Genomic DNA, 19,223 nt, shown 5'->3' with positions numbered 1-19,223 from the left:
CTACAGATTCAATGCAATCCTCATCAAAATTCTAACATTTTTTAAATAGACCTTCAAGGAGTCATTCTCTATTTCACATGGAAAAACAAAACAAAAACATTTCAGAATAGCCAAAATGATTTTCAAAAATAAAAGAACTTTGGACAGAAATATCATCCCTGAGCTCAATACAGTACTATAGAGCACTAATGATAAAACCTGCATGATATTTTTACCAAAACAGCCACATTGGTCAATGGAATTGGATTGAAATCCCAGAAACAAACCCACACACCTATGGACACATTTTTTGATAAAGAAGCCAAAAGCATACAATGAGGAAAATAACGTATTTTCAACAAATTGTGCCAAACTAAGTAGATGTCTATGAGTAGAATGCAAATAGACCCATTCTTATCATGCTGCTCAAATGCAAGCCAAAATGCATAGAGAACTCAGCACACAACTAGATAGAGTAAATCTCAAGAACATGTGAAATAGCCTTGAACTCGTTAGCATATCATATAATTCTTGAATGTAAGACCATTATAATGCTCTAAGAACAACAATGATAAATGTTGACATTGATGAATCATGAAACTGCAAAACTTTTGTAAGGCAAAGAAAACTGGCATTGTACAAAAAGACAGCCTACAGATTTGGCAAAGAATCTTCACCAACCCTCCTTCTGACAGAGGAAGAGTATCCACATTTTTGTAAAGAACTTAAGTTAGACACTAACAAACCAAATAACCCAATTTTAAAAATGGGATACAGAGCTATAAAAAGAATTCTCAACAGAGGAGTCCTGAATGGCCAAGAAACGATTAAAGAACTGTTAAATTCTTTGGTCATCAGAGAAATTCAAATAAAAACCTCAGCGATCCCATCTTACACCAATCCTAATAACACATATCAAAAAACTCCACAAATAACACATGCTCACAAGGATTTGGAGCAAGGGGAACACTCCTCCATTGGTATTGGAAGTACAAACTTATATTTGGAAATTAACTTGGCAGGTTCTTAGAAAACTGAGAATAGTTCTACCACAAGACTTAGCTGTATCACTCCTGGACATATACCTAAAAGCTGCTACCCCATCCCACAAAGAAACCTACTCAACTATATTCAAAGGAACTTTATTTGTAATAGAAACTGGAAACATCCTAGATGTTTCTTAACTGAAGAATGGGTAACAAAAATGCAATACATTCTCTACTTACATGATCTTATCTGTGTTACTCAAGTCATTGTCATTTGCTGATTTCCATTTTCCAGGATACTCAAATTTTGTGGCTGCATGTGTCTGACTTTTTCTACAATGCAGGCAAAGGTTATTATTCACTACAAACATGAGCATGTTTCACAGCAGACAAGAACAAGGAGCTTTCCAAAACAACATGCATTCTAGACATAACATTAATTGGTGTGTGAAAGAAGCCATTTCAATTTCCTATCATTCAGGTGGAGGACAGTTCTAGCTAAGTCTTTAGAGAACCACCCACATTCATAGAAATTGATGTAGTATAACAAAAACATACAATGCACACACACATACACAAACATGCAAATAATGTCCTAGGGAGATAAACACATCAAGAAAGTGATAGTGATGTGTACTTTTTGTTACCTGGACATCTTATTTATATTAATATTTTGACTCATTTTATCCTAATAAAATTATAACCATCTCAGTTTTATAAAAACAACAGAAAAACTCATTATGTTTCATTTTTCTGTTTTTGTTTGTTTGTTTGATTTGTCATACTTAGTCATCAACTATAAAATTAGAGGTGCCAAGTTGGGAATTGGAAATATAGCTGACACTTTCTTTATTAAGTCTATTTTGCTATTTAAGCATAGTTTAGATTGATGTCATAAGTTTTTTTCCAAGTGTGTCTCCATACCCCACAAATGTTACATTTTAATTAACATTTCGAGATCAATATATCTCATTTTAAAACAGTATGTGTGTGTGAGGGATCATATACTGGATAAAATGTATGCCATGTAAGTATAGAAGTTGATTTTCAGACCTGTTTTCCAATATTAAAGACAGGTGTGGTGCTATTAACCTTTAATCCTAGTGCTAAGAACTGAGGCAGGCAGAGCTCCCCAGCCAGTCAGACTAGACTAAACAATATGTTCTAGGCTCAAAAAGAACCTAGAGACCAGGCAAAAATTCTGTCTCAAAAAATAAGATAAGCAGAATTTAAGGGAGAGAATTGACTTGGACCAAAACAGAAAATCATGTAACTGAATTTCTATACTTTCCATAAGATGACTATAGTGATTTACAGTATTGATGCCTAAAAAACCTTTTATTTTACATTAAAATAAATACCAGAATCATTATTTAATTAATAAAAAAATAATTCAAGTATTTGTAAGGTCTGAAACTTAATTTTTAAATTAAAATCTGGCATTTTATATGTTTTTCTCTCTTTTTATTATCCTGCTTTGTAGAATAATAATATAAAAAGAATAAAATATGTATTAATTGTAATAGTAATGCAAAAATAATGTGATAATAATAAAATGCATCAATTGAAACATAGATAAAAATACTTGTATTTTAATAGAAATATTTTAAATTTTAAGTAATACAGGTTGTGTTATGCTATAGAAATAAAAGCAAAATATATTTCATTCTAATACGTATTTTTAGACAATAGATATTTTTCATTTTTAAGCAACGTTATATTAGATTGAAACAGTGAGGCAAACAGTAGAATTTAAATGATTGTACATCCCACGCATTTGTAAAAAAACCAAAAAAAGTTCTACTTCTATTTATATTAAATTCACCTCTCTATTCCTGTTATTTTATTTTATTTTTTTCTTTTGGAGAGGAGGCTTTGAATAACAGTGCTAAAACAGCAGGAGTAACGCTGATACTATCATTACATGGAGGCGTTCTCTCATTATAAAAGTTCTCATTCTGTTATCAGCGTTCAAATGCCTTTCATTTATGCATATGTCTTTGAACATGATATTAATAGGGTTTTAAAGGCTCGAAAGCTTCATTTGGGATTGGACACAAAGGAAGGATAATTAGTTGGTGACCCAGAGGAGGCTGTATCTTGATATAAGTGGAGCAATTTAGCCCAAAGAAGTGTTTCAGAATTAAAATCCATTATGCAATGTTAGAAGAATTTAAAGAAATGAGAGAAGAAACTGTTAAAACACAGTAGGGAATAAAATGTGTCTTTTCCAAATTAAAGGTGGGTGTTGTTTGTAGTCATATGGTGTTGTGCTAGATACAGGAGGTTAAATTAAACCAACCAAGTGTGTTGACTTTAGAGAAATAGCATTCTGGTGGCATGAATTGGTAAAGGACTGAAAAAAAGTCACAAAGCACACAAACAGAATTCAGTGCTCTTGTCATTTCTTCATTTACACTTTGGTATATGAAATTCCGATATATAACCTACAGAAAGACAAACCATCAAGAAACCAGTGTTTCCTTTGTCTAATTCTTCAAAGCTAGCTAACTTAAGTTACAAAAAGAGAGGAAGTGCGTAAAAATCCTTCATGCACTATAGGATCACGGTGGGCTCTTTAACTCAGTATTTTACTGTTCACTTAACTAGAAAGAATGTTAATGCGCTCTTGTGAGGATGTCTTACAAGTCTCTGTGTTTACATAAAAGAAAAAAAAATAATACATCTTTCCCAGACATCACATTATGTCAATTAAAAGCTTAGTACAAGGATGGAGTTTTTAATCACAGGGTTTCTGTAGATATCCAAACCCTACAAACTGTGGCTTTTTGTGTAAACACTAGTACTTAGCAGTTGAACTTTATTGTGTACAAGATCAATGCTTGGATCACAAAACATGGAGAAATACCTGCATAATGCTATTAATAAAGCTATGAACTCCAGACTAGATAGGTCATGAAAGTCGGAGAAAACAAAATATGTTCTGCTAAAGAATGTAGCTCTTATTGTAGTAGTAGTAGTAGTAGTAGTAGTAGTAGTAGTAGTAGTAGTAGTAGTAGTAGTAGTAGTAGTTGTAGTAATAGTAATAATAATAATAGGATAAAACAAACATTAATAACATTCTGCTAATAACATGTTGTATACTCATAAAAAAAGTTTCTTGGTTTGCCATCATTAGGAAAGTTTCTTCTCCTAGTAGAAAAGAAATACAAAAACTTACCCCAGAAAAATGGACAGTGAGTCATCATGGAACAGTCAACTTTAAATGATCTGTCTCCATTACCTATCCTTAGGACTCAGAAATATAGACAGAAGAGGAGGCAGAAAAGTTGTATGAGCCTCTGTGGAAAGAAGACACCAATGAAACAGGGCATTTAAGACACAATGGAACTGACTCATGTACCTTATATGTAGCTAATGATAATTTTTTAAAAAAAGTAATGCCACCTCAAAGATAATATTCACAGGCGGTACTTAATGAGAACTCACATGGATTGACTGTAGGAAAACAGACACTAAAATCATTAGTTTAAGATTTTAGTAAAATGATCACATGGTCATCAATTAAATGTAAGAATATTGTGACACAAAACCAATATTGATTCATAAACATAAAGACAAAGTCTCAGAGCAATAAAAATAATACAGTAAAACTTACTCCATGTGATGAAATGTACAAATGAAAGGGGTGAGAAAGTGAAAGAAGAGAAGAAGAATTATAAGAAGGAAGATGGGGAGAAGGAAGAAAAGGGCATTAAAGGAAAGGTTGTAGATAAAATAGTAATATGAATCTGGATGCATGACAAATGATGTTCACTTCTTTATTTTAATTAATTTTGGGAATTATTAAGTTCAGATATATAAAATAAAATAAATTATTCATAGACAACTTATTTTTTATTAAAAAGTAGGATTGTGAAATTTCTTCCATTCAAACAAGAATACCAGGATACTTTTTAGTTTAAATACTTACTGAACATGAAACCTATAAAATAAGCCTCAGAAGGCAGAAGTGGGATAAAAGAAGTAAACTTTTGAGACTAGCCATATTAGTGTGACTGGAGAACATGACATCTTCTACAAATGGTGCAGGTCTAACTGGATTGCTGGACGATAAGAACCCAAATAGGTCCATATATAAGACCCTGCAAAAACTCAAAACGACAGGGATCAATGAACTCAACATGAAACCAGAAACACTGAAACTCATAGGAAAAAAAAATGGTGAGTAGTCCTGAGTTCATTAGCACAGGAAAATTATTTCTTTACAGAATCTCAGCACAGACACCAAAATTAACAATAGTTAATAAATACGAGCCCAGGAAACTAAAAACTTTGTTCTGGATAAAAGACATCATCATTCCTAACAAGCATCAGGCTAGAGAATGAGAAAAGTATTTGATCAAGAACACATCCTCTTGTGTAAACAAACCACAACTTCTGTATCCATTTGTCAGTTGAGAAATATCTGGGTTGCTTCCAGTTCCTGACTATTACAAATACAATTGCTGTGAACATGGAGGAGAACATGTCTTTGAGATATGGTGGAGCATTTTTGGGTATATGCCCAAGAGTTTGGATCTTCAGGTAGAATTATTTCCAACTTTTCTGAGGTACCACAAGATTGATTTCCAGAGTGGTTGTACCAGTTTTACAATCCCACCAGTAATGTAACAGTCTTGGAATCATTTTGATTTGCACTTTCCTAATGACTAAGGATGTTCAGCATTTCTTTAAGTGCCTCACAGTCACTTGAGTTTTCTCTGTTGAGAATTCTTTATTTAGTTATGTACCCCATTTTTATATTTGGTTATTTGCTTTCTGTTTGTTTGTTTGTGTTTTAGAGTCTAACTTCTTGAGTTTTTTATATATTTTGGATATTAGTCCTCTATCTGACATAGGGTTAGTGAAGATCTTTTCCAATATGTATGTTGCCATTTTGTCCTATTGAAAGTGGCATTTTCCTTACAGAAGTTTTTCTGTTTCATGATTTCCCACTTATCAATTGTTGCAAGAACATGATGAGTTTTTCAGGCAAATGAATTAAAATATTAAAAAATAGAAAATATTATCCTGACACACAAAAAGACATGCATGGTATACACTAACTGATAAGTGGATATTGGCCAAAAAGTACAGAACACACATGATTCAATCCACAGACCATAAGAAGTTTAACAAGACATACGACACAAGTGAGACCACTTCAATCTTACTTAGAATGGGTATCAGAATAATCATAGAAGGCAGAGGAAAGGAGGAGAAGCAGAGAGAGGGAAGGTCCTGAGTGGAGAAGGAGAGGGGATAACTTAAAATGTAGGGAGGATATGGAATGGAGGAAGAAAGGAGAGAAGTCCATAGGGCCAGGAGAATGACTGGAAATATACAGCTATCCAGGGTGGTTGGTAGGGTGTGCAGGAAAATTCTAGAAACTCTCAAAAATCTGGGATCTGAGAGGATCTCAAGACTCTAGGAAGAACATTATCCTAATGCCCAACAATGAGGTTATGGAACCTGAAGAGATCATCTCCAGTAGATATACAAGGTCCTCATGAAAGGATGGAGTAACCAACCCTCTTTAATTTTTTTTTTGACTCAAAATAGCTTCTGTCTAAAAGAAATGGAGGGACAAAAATGTAACAAAAACTATAGGAAAGACTGTTAAGTGACCAGATCAAATTGGGATCCATTCTATTGGTAGGCACCAAACCCTAACACTATTACTGATGCTATGGTGTGCTGGCAGAAAGAAACTTAGCAGAGCTATCTTCTGAGAGGCTAGCTGAATGTAACAGATACAGATATTTACAGTCAACCATTAGACTGAGGTCTTGAACCACTGAGGAAGAGTTAGAAAAAGAAGCTGGAGGTGATGGCATTTTCATAGAAACAAGAGAGACAACACACATGGACCCCTGGGAGCTTTCAGAGAATAAGACACCATCCAAAAAGCACCCAAGGTTACTGTCACACATGTAGCAGAGAAATACCTGGTCTGAACACACTGGGAGAGGATATATGCCTAATCCTGTAGTGAGTGACTTTGTGCCTCAAGAAAGGAAAAACATGGGTGTAGGAATAGGGAAGAAAAAAGGAACCTCTTTGAGGTGAAAAGGAAGGGGAATGGGTGAAGATCTCTGGAAAGGAAGACCACAAACTGGAAAACATTTTGGGATGTAAATAAATAAAATAATTAAGTGAGTACCTTTTTGAAGACAAGGGGAGGGGAAAGGAGTGGGGAAGGAGATAACATTTGAAATGCAAATACAGAGAATATCTAATTAAAAAGGAAAAAACAAGTTAAAACTGAGAATTTAAGGCCAGTAAGTGTGTCAGCAAACATGTACAGTGAATGGAACTTAACACGTATAATCTAGAAAAAGAAGTATGTTTTTAAATTTCTCATAAGCTATTTCAATATTAGAAGTAATCAAATCTGTTAGATTTATTCTCTCAATGATAAATGATAGTGATGTAAAATTGTGGGTTTCTTAAACAAAATAATTAAAAGTCTTTTATACTTCTTATTGACATGATTTTAATACATGATAAATTTCTATTATAGTTGACAAGTACAATGTTCTCCTTTTATGAACATATGTAGAAAATATTTTCAAATATTAAATAAAAGATATGCTCAATTTGTCTCTTTTCCTATACTTAGCACAAAATGATAAAATCCCACTTCAAAATGGAACTAATGCAAATAATCTCAAAACTATCCCACAAAACAGCATCAGATGGAACACTACCTAACTATTTTTTGAGGATCACAATAACCCTTGTTCGTAAATCACACAAAGACCTTACAAGGAAAGAGAATTTCAGACTAGTGTCACTTGTGAACATTGATGCAAAAATATTCAACAAAATCCTTCAAACTGTATCTAAGACACATCAAAACGATTATTAACCATGATCAAGTAGGCTTCATGCCTGTGATGCAGGGATGTTTTAATATATGGAAATATATCAACTTAATCCACCAAGTAAATAAACTCAAAAAAAAAACCAAAAACAAACAAACAAACAAACAAACAAACAAAAAAAAAAAAAAAAAAAAAAAAAAAAAAAAAAAAACCGACATGGTTGTCTCAGTAGATGCTGAGAAATCATTTGAAAACATTCAACACCCCTACATGTTAAAAGTCTTGTAAAGAACAGGAATCCAAAACCAATACCTAAACGTAATAAAACCAAAAGACAACATCAAACTTAACGGTGGGAAACTTGAAGAAATCCCACTAAAATCAGGGACTAGAAAAGGCTGCCCACTCTCCCCTTACCTATTCAATATAGTACTTGAAGTCCTGGCTGGAGCAATTAGACAGCAAAAGTAAATCAAAGGAATACAAATTGGAAAGGAAGAAGTAAAAACATCACTGTTTGCAGATGACATGATAGTGTACTTAAGCAACCCCACAAATTCCAACAGAGAACTCCTACAGCTGATAAACAAGTTGAGCAAGGTGGCTGGATATAAAATTAACTCAAACAAATCAGTAGCCTGCCTCTACTCAAAGGATAAATGTGGAGAAAAAAATTAGGAAAAAGATACCCTTCACAATATTCACAAACAATATGAAATACCTTGGTTTGACTCTAACTAAGCAAGTGAAGGACCTGCATGACAAGAACTTCAAACCTCTAAAGAAGGAAATCGAGGAAGATATCAGAAAATGGAAAGGTCTACCATTATCATGGATTGGAATAAACAACATTGTAAAAATGGCCATCTTACCAAAAGCAATCTACAGATTCAATGCAATCCCCATCAAAATTTGAACCCAATTCTTCATAGAGTTGGAAAGAACAATGTGCAATTTCATCTGGAATAACAAAAGACCTAGAATAGTGAAATCCAACCTCAACAACAAGAAAACATCAGTGGGAATCTCTATCCCTGACCTCAAGCTATATTACAAGGCAATTGTGCTAAAAACTGCATGGTACTGATACAGAGATAGGTATGTAGATCAATGGAATAGAATAGAAGATCCAGAAATGAGCCCTCACATATATTTTCACATGATTTTTGACAAAAGAGCTGTAAACATTCAATGGAAAAATGACAGCCTATTCCACAAATGGTGCTGGTCCAACTGGCACTCAGCATGCAAAAGAATGAAAATAGATCCTTTCTTATCTCCTTGTAAAAGCTTAAGTGCAAGTGGATCAAAGATTTCCACATTAAACCAGGTACACTGAAATTATTAGATGAGAAAGTAGGGAAAACCTTAGAACACATAGGCACAGGAGAAAATTTCCTGAACAGAAATCAATGGCTCATGCTCTAAGGTCAAATATTGACAAATGGAACTTAGTGAAGTTGCAAGGTTTCTGTAAGGTGAAGGACATTGTGAAGAAAACAAAACAGCATCCAACAGAATGAGAAAATATCTTTACCAACTCCATATTAGATAGAGGCCTAATATCCAAGGTATACAAAGAACTCAAGAAGTTAGACATAATCAGAGAATCAAACAACCCTATTGAAAATGGGGTACCGAACTAAACAAAAAAATTCTCAGTTGAGGAATATCAAATGACTGAGAAGCACCTAACAAAGTCCTTGACATCATTAGGCATCAGGGAAATGCAAATCAGAACAACCCTGAGATTACACCTCACACCAGTCAAAAAGGCTAAGATCAAAAATTCAGATAACAGCAGATGCTGGTGAAGATGTGGAGAAAGAGGAACACTTCTCCACTCTTGGTGTGGTTGTTAACTGGTACAACCACTCTGGAAATCATTCGGGCAATTCCTCAGAAAATTGGACATAGTACTACCTGAAGACCCAGTTATTCCACTTCTGCACATATACTGTAGGGAAGCTCCAACATACAACAAAGACACATGCACCACAATGTTCATAGCAGCCCTATTTATAATAGCTAGCTAGAAATAAACCAGATATTCTTCAGTAGATGAATGGATACAAAAATTGTGGTATATTTACACAATGGAGTCTACTCAGCTATCAGAAACAATTAATTTATGAAATTCTTAAGAAAATGGATGCATCTAGAGAATATCATCCTGAGTGAGATAAGCCAGTCACAAAACAACAGATATAACATGCAGTAACTGATAATTGGATACTAACTCCTGAAAGCTTTGAACACCCAAGAAACAACTCACAGACTATATCAAGTTCAATAAAAAAGAAAAAAAAGAAAATGAAAAGCCATTATGTTTGATCTTTACACACCAAGAAAACTGATTTATTTCAGGTTACATCTTGTTTTACATGTACTTTATGCTCATTGTAACTAGTAAGATCTTAATGCATACTTTCAAATCTTATAAAAAACTAAGTACTGACAAAAATGCATTTGTACACTTTTAAGCAAAAATGCTTAAAATCTGTACATTTATCTTTGTTTTTTAAAATAAAGTTGTTCAATTAAAAAAATAAGAGAAAATAGTAGTGTGCTATAACAAGTCTCAAAAAGAATGCATGATTACACACACCAACAATGGCTCCACACACAAAATAATGATAGGTGTGTGGGTTCCTTTGTGTGTCTTCAATTCTTTTTTCCATTGATCTACCTGCCTTTCTCTGTATCAATGCCATGCAGTTTCTTTTTTTTTTGTCTTTCTTTCTTTTTTTTATTGTTCATCCTTGAAATTTATGATGAATTTACAAACAGAATAACATATTTTATGCTACTAATGAACATATTCAATACATAGAAACATCAAACACCGAATCGATTATTGTCTAAACAATGTATGTTCAAGGAAGTAGACATATACATATTTTAATGACAATCAGTTACTCCCAGAGATTCTCATTATGTAGAAGAGAAAAAAATTATATATAGTGTGAACTTATAATTAATTTTACAGAGGAATGGAGCCATAGAAAAAATTGCATATACCTTATAGTTCCATTTCCAGAGAATTCTATAACAGTGTTTACAACTGGAACCAAATTTTTCTCACAAGAAACATTTGCAAATGTCTAGAAATATTATTAGTTTTTTTAAACGACTTTATTTTACAAAACAAAGATAAATGTACAGATTTTAAACATATTTTGCTTAAAATTATACCTTTTTGTCAGTACTGTTTTTTCAGATATTAAAATAATTTTTACATAAAACTATGTGAATATATTTTTTAGTCAGTACTTGATTTTTTTCAAGGGCTTGACAGTATGCATTGAAAACCTAATAGTTACAATGAGCATAAAGTGCATGCAAAACAAAACGCAACATGGAAATTGTCCAACTCTTCTTGTTTTGTAAATATATATATATTGTTTTCTTTATTTCCTTGACTTCATACAGCCTGTGAGTTGTTTCTGGGGGAGTGCAAGCCTCTGGGGTTAGCATCCCAATACCATGCAGTTTTTATCACAATTGATCAATTGATCTGTAATACTGCTAGAGGTTAGGAATGGTAATTCCCCTGTAAGTTTTTTTTTTTTGTTTTTTTTTTTTTTTTTTTTTTTTGTTTTTTTTTTTGCTATCCTGGGTTTATTAGTGTTTCAAATGAATTTGCAATTTGCTCTTTCTAACTCCATGAAGAACTGAATAGGAACTTTGTTGAAGATTGCATTGAGTGTATAGATTGCTTTAGGCAAGATTGTCATTTTTACTGTTTTGATACTTCTAATTCATGAGCATGGGAGATCTTCCTGCTTTTTGAATTCTTATCAATTTTTTTTTCTTCAGAGACTTAAAGTTCTTGTCATACAGATCCTTCACTTGCTTGGTTAGATTCAAAACAAGTTATTTTAAATTCTTTGTCTCTATTGTATAAGGTGTCAATTTTATAATCTCTTTTTCAACCTGCTTATCCTTTAAGGAGAGGAGGGCTACAGATTTGTTTGAGTTAATTTGTTATCCAGCCATTTTGCTGATTTTCATTATCATCTGTAGGAGTTCTCTGGTAGAAATTTGGAGTCACATAAGTATACTATCATACTCAGCAAATGGTGATATTTTGACTTTTTCCTCTCCAATCTGTTTTCCTTTGACTTCCTTTTGTCATCTAATTGTTCTGGCTATGATTTCCAGTACTATATTGAGTACATAGAGAGAGAGAGTGGGAAGCCTTGTTTAGTTCCTGATTTTAGTGGGATTCCACCATTTAGTTGATGTTGGCTACTGGTTTGCTGTATAGTGCTTTTACTCTCTTAGGTATTGGCCTTGAATTTCTGATAATTCCATTACTTTTAATAGGAAGCTGCGTTGAATTTTTTCAAATGCATCCTCAGCATCTAATGAGATGGTCATGTCTTTTTCTTTTTCCTTTGAGTTTGTCTATACAGTAGATTAAGTTGAGAGACTTCAATATATTTAACCATAGTTGCATCCCTGGGATAAAGCCTATTTGATCATAGTGAGTGATCATATTGATGTGCTCTTGAATTTGGTTTGCAAGAATTTTAATGAACGCTTTTGTATTAATATTTATTATAAAAATGGTCTAAAGTTCTTTTTCTTTGTTGGGTCTTTTGTGGTTTAGGTACATGAATAATTGTGGCTTCAAAGAATGAGTATGGTAGTATTTCTTCTATGTATATTTTGTCTAATAGTTTGGAGAGTATTGGTAGTAGGTCTTCTATGAAAGTCTGGTAGAATTCTGTACTAAACCCATTTGTTCCTGGGCTTTCGTTGGATGGGAGACACTGATGACTGCTTATATTTCCTAAGGTATTATGGGACTGTTTAGATGGTTTATCTGATCCTAATTTAACTTTGACATCTGCTATCTTTCTAGAAAATTGTACATTTTATCAAGATTTTCCAGTTTTGTTGAGTATAGGATTTTGAAGTAGGATCTGATGACTTCTTGAATTTCCTCAGTTTTTATTGTTATGTTTCCCCTTTCATTTTGATTTTGTTAATTTGGATACACTCTCTGTGATCTCTAGTTAGTCTGGTTAAGGGTTTATCAATCTTTTTGATATTTTCAAAGAAGCAGCTTCTGGTTTTGTTGATTCTTTGTATGGTCCTTTTTGTTTCTACTTGGTTGATTTCTGCTCTGTGTTTGATTATTACCTGCCTTCTGTTCCTCTTGGTTGTATTTGATTCTTTTTGTTTGAGAGCTTTCATGTGTTCTGTAAAGCTGTTAGTATATTTCTCTTCAGTTTCTTTTTGTAGGAACTCAGAGTTATGAGATTTTCTCTTATCACTGCGCTCATTGTACCCCATAAGATTAAGTTTGTTGTGCCTTCATTTTCATTAAATTCTAAAATGTCTTTAATTATTTTTTTCCTGACCAGTTTATCATTGAGAAGAGTTTTGTTCAGCTTCCATTTATATGTGAACTTTCTGTTTTGTTTATTGCTATTGAAGACCAGTCTTAGTCCATGGTAATCTGAAAGGATGTATGGATTATTTCAATCTTCTTTTATATGTTAAGGCCTGTTTGGTCAGCTTTGAAGAAGGTACATTTTGGTACTGAGAAGTTATATTCTTTTGCTTTAGGATAAAATGTTGTAAAGATGTCTGTTAAATTCATTTGGTTCATAATTTCTGTTATTTTCAGTGTATCTCTGTTCAGTTTCTGTTTCCATGATTTTTCTATTGTTGAGATTTTGGTGCTGAAGTCTCCCACTATTATTTTGTATGGTACAATATATGCTTTGAACTTTAGTAGAGTTTCTTTTTGGATGTGGGTGCCCTTGTATTTGGAGCATAGATGTTCAGGATTAATTCATCATGTTTTCCTGTGGTGAGTAAAAAGTGTCCTTCCTTATTTTTTTATTACTTTTGCTTGAAGCTAAATTTTATTTGCTAATACAATGGCTATTCTACCTTGTTTTTCAGGACCATTTGCTTTGAAAGATTTATTTCCCAGCATTTTACTCTGAAGTAGTATGTTTCTTTGTTGCTGAAATAAGTTTCCTGTATTCAGCAAAAAGCTAGACTGTATTTTGGTATCTACACTGATAGTCTATGTCTTTTTATCGGACAATTGAGTCCACCAGTATTAAGAGATATTAAGGAATAATGATTGTTGTTTCCCGTTATCTTGGTTGTTAGAGGTAGAATTATTTTTGTATACTTTTCTTCTTTTGGGTTTGTTGCAAGAATATTATTTTCTTCCTTTTCTAGGGTGTAGTTTCCCACCTTGTTTTGGAGTTTTTCATCGAGTATTGTTTGTAAGGCTGAATTTGTGGACAAATATTTTGTAAATTTGATTTTGTCCTGGAATATCTTGGTCTCTCCATCTATGGTAATTGAGAGTTTTGCTGGCTATAGTAACCTGGGTTGGCAATTGTGTTCTCTTACAGTCTTTATAATATATATCTGGGATCTTCTAGCTCACATCATCTCTGTACAGTAGTCTGGTATAATTCTGATTTGTCTGACGTTATATGTTATTTGATTTTTTTTTCTCCTTACTGTTTTTAGTATCCTTTCTTTGTTTTGGACAGTTGGTGGTTTTACTAGTATTTTTCAGGGATAATATATTTTCTGGTGAAATCTATTTGAAATTTTCTAAGCTTCTTTTATGTTTATGGTCATCTCTTTATTTAGATTAGGGATGTTTTCTTTCATGATTTTGTTAAAGATATTTAGGGGGCCTCTTAATTGGGAGTCTTTGTTCTGTTCTATACCTATTATCCTTAAGTTTAGTCTTCTCATTGTGTCCTTGATTTCCAGGATGTTTTGGGTTATGAGATTTTTGAAATTTACATTTTCTCTGACTGTTGTGTCAAATTTTTCTATGTATCTTCTGCCCTGGACATTCTCTTTTTCAATTCTTATATTCTGTTTGTGATGTTTGTGTCTATAACTCCTGATCTATATTCTAGGGTTTTAACTTCCAGGGTTGTCTCCTTTTGTGATGTCTTTTTTATTGTTTCCCTTTCTGTTTTAGAACCTGGATGATTTTTGTTCAAATTTTTCACCTGTTTGGATATGTTTTCCTGTAGCTCTTTAAGTTATTTTTATGTTTCCTCTTTAAAGGTTTCTCATTGTTTGCCTGTATTTATCTTAATTTCTTTATGGAGTTATCCATTTGCTTCTCAAGGCCCTCCATCATCAACATTAAGTCTAAATCTTGTTTTTTGTTTTTTTTGTTTGTTTGTTTTGTTTTGTTTGTTTATTATTATTATTTTTTTGGTGTGTTGCTATATCCACTACTTTACTTTGGTGGGAGAACTGGGTTCTGATGTTACCAGGTTGTCTTGGTTTCTGTTTCTTTGGTTCTTGACCTTGCCTCTTGCCATCTTGTTATCTGTGATGTTAGTTGATCTTATCTTTGACTGGAGCTTGTTTCTTTTGTGAGCTTGTGGCACCATGGGCTCAGGAGGGAGATTTCTTCTGGGTATTCAGTTTCCTGTGAGTTCCAATGGTGTTGGGCAGGCTTTAGCTCTGGGCACAGAGAGAGACTGGAACAATCAGTTCATAGACAATTCAGTGATACCTGTGCCCTAAAAGTTTCTGGTAGTCTCTCCCCCAGATTGTCCATGGAGAAAAAGTGAGTACTCACTCTCGGGCTCAGGAGGGAGAAGATTCCTGAAGCTCAAGGGTACTCAGATCTCTGGTTAAACCATTAGCCCTGATAGAGGTGGGCTGGCTTTCCACTCGTACTTTTTGCTCTCACTCATATGACATTGTTTTCTGGCCATAGATAACACCCAAACATACAGGTATACACACAAGAACAACAACAACAATGATAAATGTTTGTGTGTATGAATGAAAAAAGACAGGCAATCACTTCAAAAGAAAACAAGAAGGCATACATATGTGGATGGGTTTGGAGGGGAAAAAGTGTATTTATTATTCAGGTTTTTCTAAATAACAGAAGTGATAGAATGAAAATGTATGTCTGCATGTGACTGTGTATGAGTGCTTGTATCAGAGAGAGAGAGTGGGAAGAGTTTTGGCTAGCTATATGTAAACTTCACACAAGTTAGAGTTATATAAAACAAATGAACATCAACTGAGAAAATGCCTTTATCACCCACAATATCTGGCTGTACAACATTTTCTTAATTAATTTCCCCCTGGAAAAAGGGCCGAGGACATTGTGGATGGTATTGTAGATGGTACAGTTCCTGGAATAGTGGTCCTGGTTTGCATACAAAAGCTGACTGACCAAGCCATTGGGCATATGAAGCAAATATTACTCTTACACTACCACATTCAGCTTTCATTCATTCATACCAAGTGTTTATATTCATCAGAGTAATCAGTACTTCTTTATGGTTTTGGTATCAACATCATCTTTCATGTTCCTGTCCTGTTATACTTTCTGTTCTGAAGTCCCTTTAATGAAAAATGGAGATGTGGAAAACCTAATCAAAATAGAACCTCATTTTTCTCTTTCTTTTGCCATGGTGTTTTTGTTATAGCAATAGTAACCATGAATTGCTATTAGTTTGTGGAGTATTGTTGTGACAGAATTTACCATGTTGTTTTGGGGAATATTGTCTGAAGTTTTTGGTACTTTGGGATTAAAAGAACTACTGAGTGATTGGTGAGCTTTTCTGAGAGAGATGAGACAATAAACATGTTGAAAGAAATTCAGACAATGGGGCTCAAACATAAGACATCCCTGAGAGAAGCCATTCAATAACTATCATAAGGCTCAATTGGTATTTTATTGATTTGTGAATCTGTGGTTCTAGTTAGCTGGGTCTGAAGAATGATTATCTGTAATTAATAAGATAACCAGAAACATTTAAGTAAAGCTTTTGTTTTACAGGGACAACTGAATATCATTGGTTGTAGCTAAGAAATTATTAATAATTGTGAAAAAACAATAAGACAAATTCTTTGAGAAGTGTTTTCTGAGAGTGAGTACAGAAAAAATGTGTTTGTGTGGTAGCCAGTTTGCTGCTGAATTTGATAGTCTTCAAAGCAGTACTTGCTTTAAAGGCATGAAAACCAAATATCATGGAAAGCAGCTGAGACTGAAATCTGTGAGAGGCCACTGGAGATGATAGGTGTACAACAGCAGTTTGTGCTCAAGGATTGAGGGCCTCACATGTAGACCTCAAAACCTAAAATCAGAAACAGCTATTGGTGAAAATATAGCCCACTTTTAGCAAAATTTCATCAATTCAGAGATGTCAGAAAGCATGGACAACCAACCATTTAGAATACCAGCAATCGTAGCAAAAAGTGTGCCAAAAGTTACAGACAATTTACGTGTATAGCAGAGTGTAGAGCCAGAGATGTGACCCAAGACATTTGAAGGAGTTCAGAAAACCTTGTGTGATTCTCATACTCTGGACATTGTGTTACATACACTGTTTGAGTTTTGCTTTTATATGGTTGGAACTGTGTCCTGGTACTTTTCTGTTGAAGTAAGAAAGTATTCAGTTTTTAATTTATAAGACTCCTGCATTTGAGAAAATTAAATTAAAAGTATTTGGATTTGAAAGACTATTTTGTTTATTTTACCCTTTTGAAAATTCTCTCATTCAATACATCCCAACCACAGAATAACCTTCTCTCACTCCTTTCCCACCTCCCCTTTACGACACACCCACTGCTTCTAAATGTCCCTTCAGAAAGGAGCAGCCTCTCAGTAGCATCTACTGAATACATCATAACAAGATTCAATATGACTAGGCTTAAACCCTAATATCAAGGCATGCCAAGACAACCTACTATGAGAAAATCAGACCCATGAGCAGGCCAAAATTTTAGAAACATCCGTACTAGCATTGTAAGGAGTCTACCAGCAACCCCAAGATAAACCAAAACAGGTATACAGAGGACCTAGTGCAATCTCAGGGAGGCCCTTTATTTGCCACTTCAATCTCTGAGAGTCCCAAGGAACCCGATTGGTTGATTTTGTGGGGAATGATTTCCTGGTGACTTTTATCCCTCTGGCTTCTGTAATCCTTCTTCTAGACTTATTTTCAAATGTTTTGCTTTGGATTGTGTATCTCTGTATTTGCTTCCATCAGTTGCTGGAAGAAGCTTTTTGATGACAATTGGGTTAGTCACTGATCTATGATTGTGGGAGAATATCATTAGGAATCTCATTTTTTAATTGAACAACTTTATTTAAAAACAATGATAAATGTACAGATTTTAATCATTTTGCATTAAAGTGTATGAGTACATTTTTGTCAGTACTTGTTTTTTTTATAGGTTTGATAGTGTGCATTAAGATCTTACTAGTTACAATGAGCATAAAGTACATGTAAAACAACCTGGAATTAGTCAAAGTTTTCTTGGTGTGTAAAGATTAAGCATAATGTTTTTTCATTTTCTTTTTTTTTTCTTGAACTTCATATAGTCTGTGAGTTGTTTCTGGGGTGTTCAGAGCTTTCTGGGGTTTGTATCCAATTATCAATGACTGCATATTATGTCTGTTCTTTTGTGACTGGGTTATCTCACTCCATATGATATTCTCTAAATGCATCCATTTTCTTAAGAATCTTTTTATTAATATTTTATTGGGGAATCAGTCTTGTTTGATTATATTCTAGATCTCTGAGCATGGAGCTTCTGGTGCTTGGCAATATAGGCAGTGCTAGGCATAGTCTCCACCTGGGGTGTGGGCCACAATAAGACCAGTCATTGTTTGGCTACTCCAGCAACCTCTAAACCACCATTCACCCTTGATTTTCCCACTGAATTCCTCCTGTTTCCATCCCAATTTTCAATCCATATGTAGATTCTATTTTATTTCTCCATTCCAGGATGATACATAGACCACCCTTAAACTTCTTTTTATTTCTTTGTGTCTGTAGATAGATTCTGGTGTAATTATTTTTTAGCATCTAATATCTATTTATAAGTAAGTAAATATCATACATTTCTTTCTCAGTCTGGGTTGCTTTTCTTATTGTGATTTTTTTTAAGTCTCATCCATTTGCCTGCAAATTTAATGATATCACTTTCCTAACAGACAAGTAACTCTCTACTACATAAACTTACTACACATTTTTTTCCATTCATCAACTGAGAGGCATTTAGGTTGTTTCCAGCTTCTGGCTATTTTGAATAAAGCTGAAAAGAACATAGTTAAGCAAGTGTCCTTGCTGAAAATGGGGGAATCTTTTGATTATATGTCCAAGAGTGATAGAGATTAATTCTCTCTTTTCTGAAGAACCAGCATATTGATTCCCATAGTTTCTGGATGACTTTGCGATTCCACCAACAATCGAATGTTCTGTTTGTACCACATTCTCAAAAGCATGAGCTGATATTTATGTTATTTATCTTAGTTATTCTGACAGGAGTATTATGACATTGAAGAAGATGCCAGAAGATAAAAAAATCTTTTATTCTCATGGAATGGTAGGATTAAAAGTAAAATAACCATTCAAAAAAAAAAAAAAAAAAAGAAAAAAAAAGC

The sequence above is a fragment of the Micromys minutus genome (genome assembly GCF_963924665.1).
Source record: "Micromys minutus genome assembly, chromosome: 4".
In the NCBI taxonomy this organism is placed as follows: Eukaryota; Metazoa; Chordata; class Mammalia; order Rodentia; family Muridae; genus Micromys; species Micromys minutus.
This window is presented reverse-complemented; position numbering follows the sequence as displayed.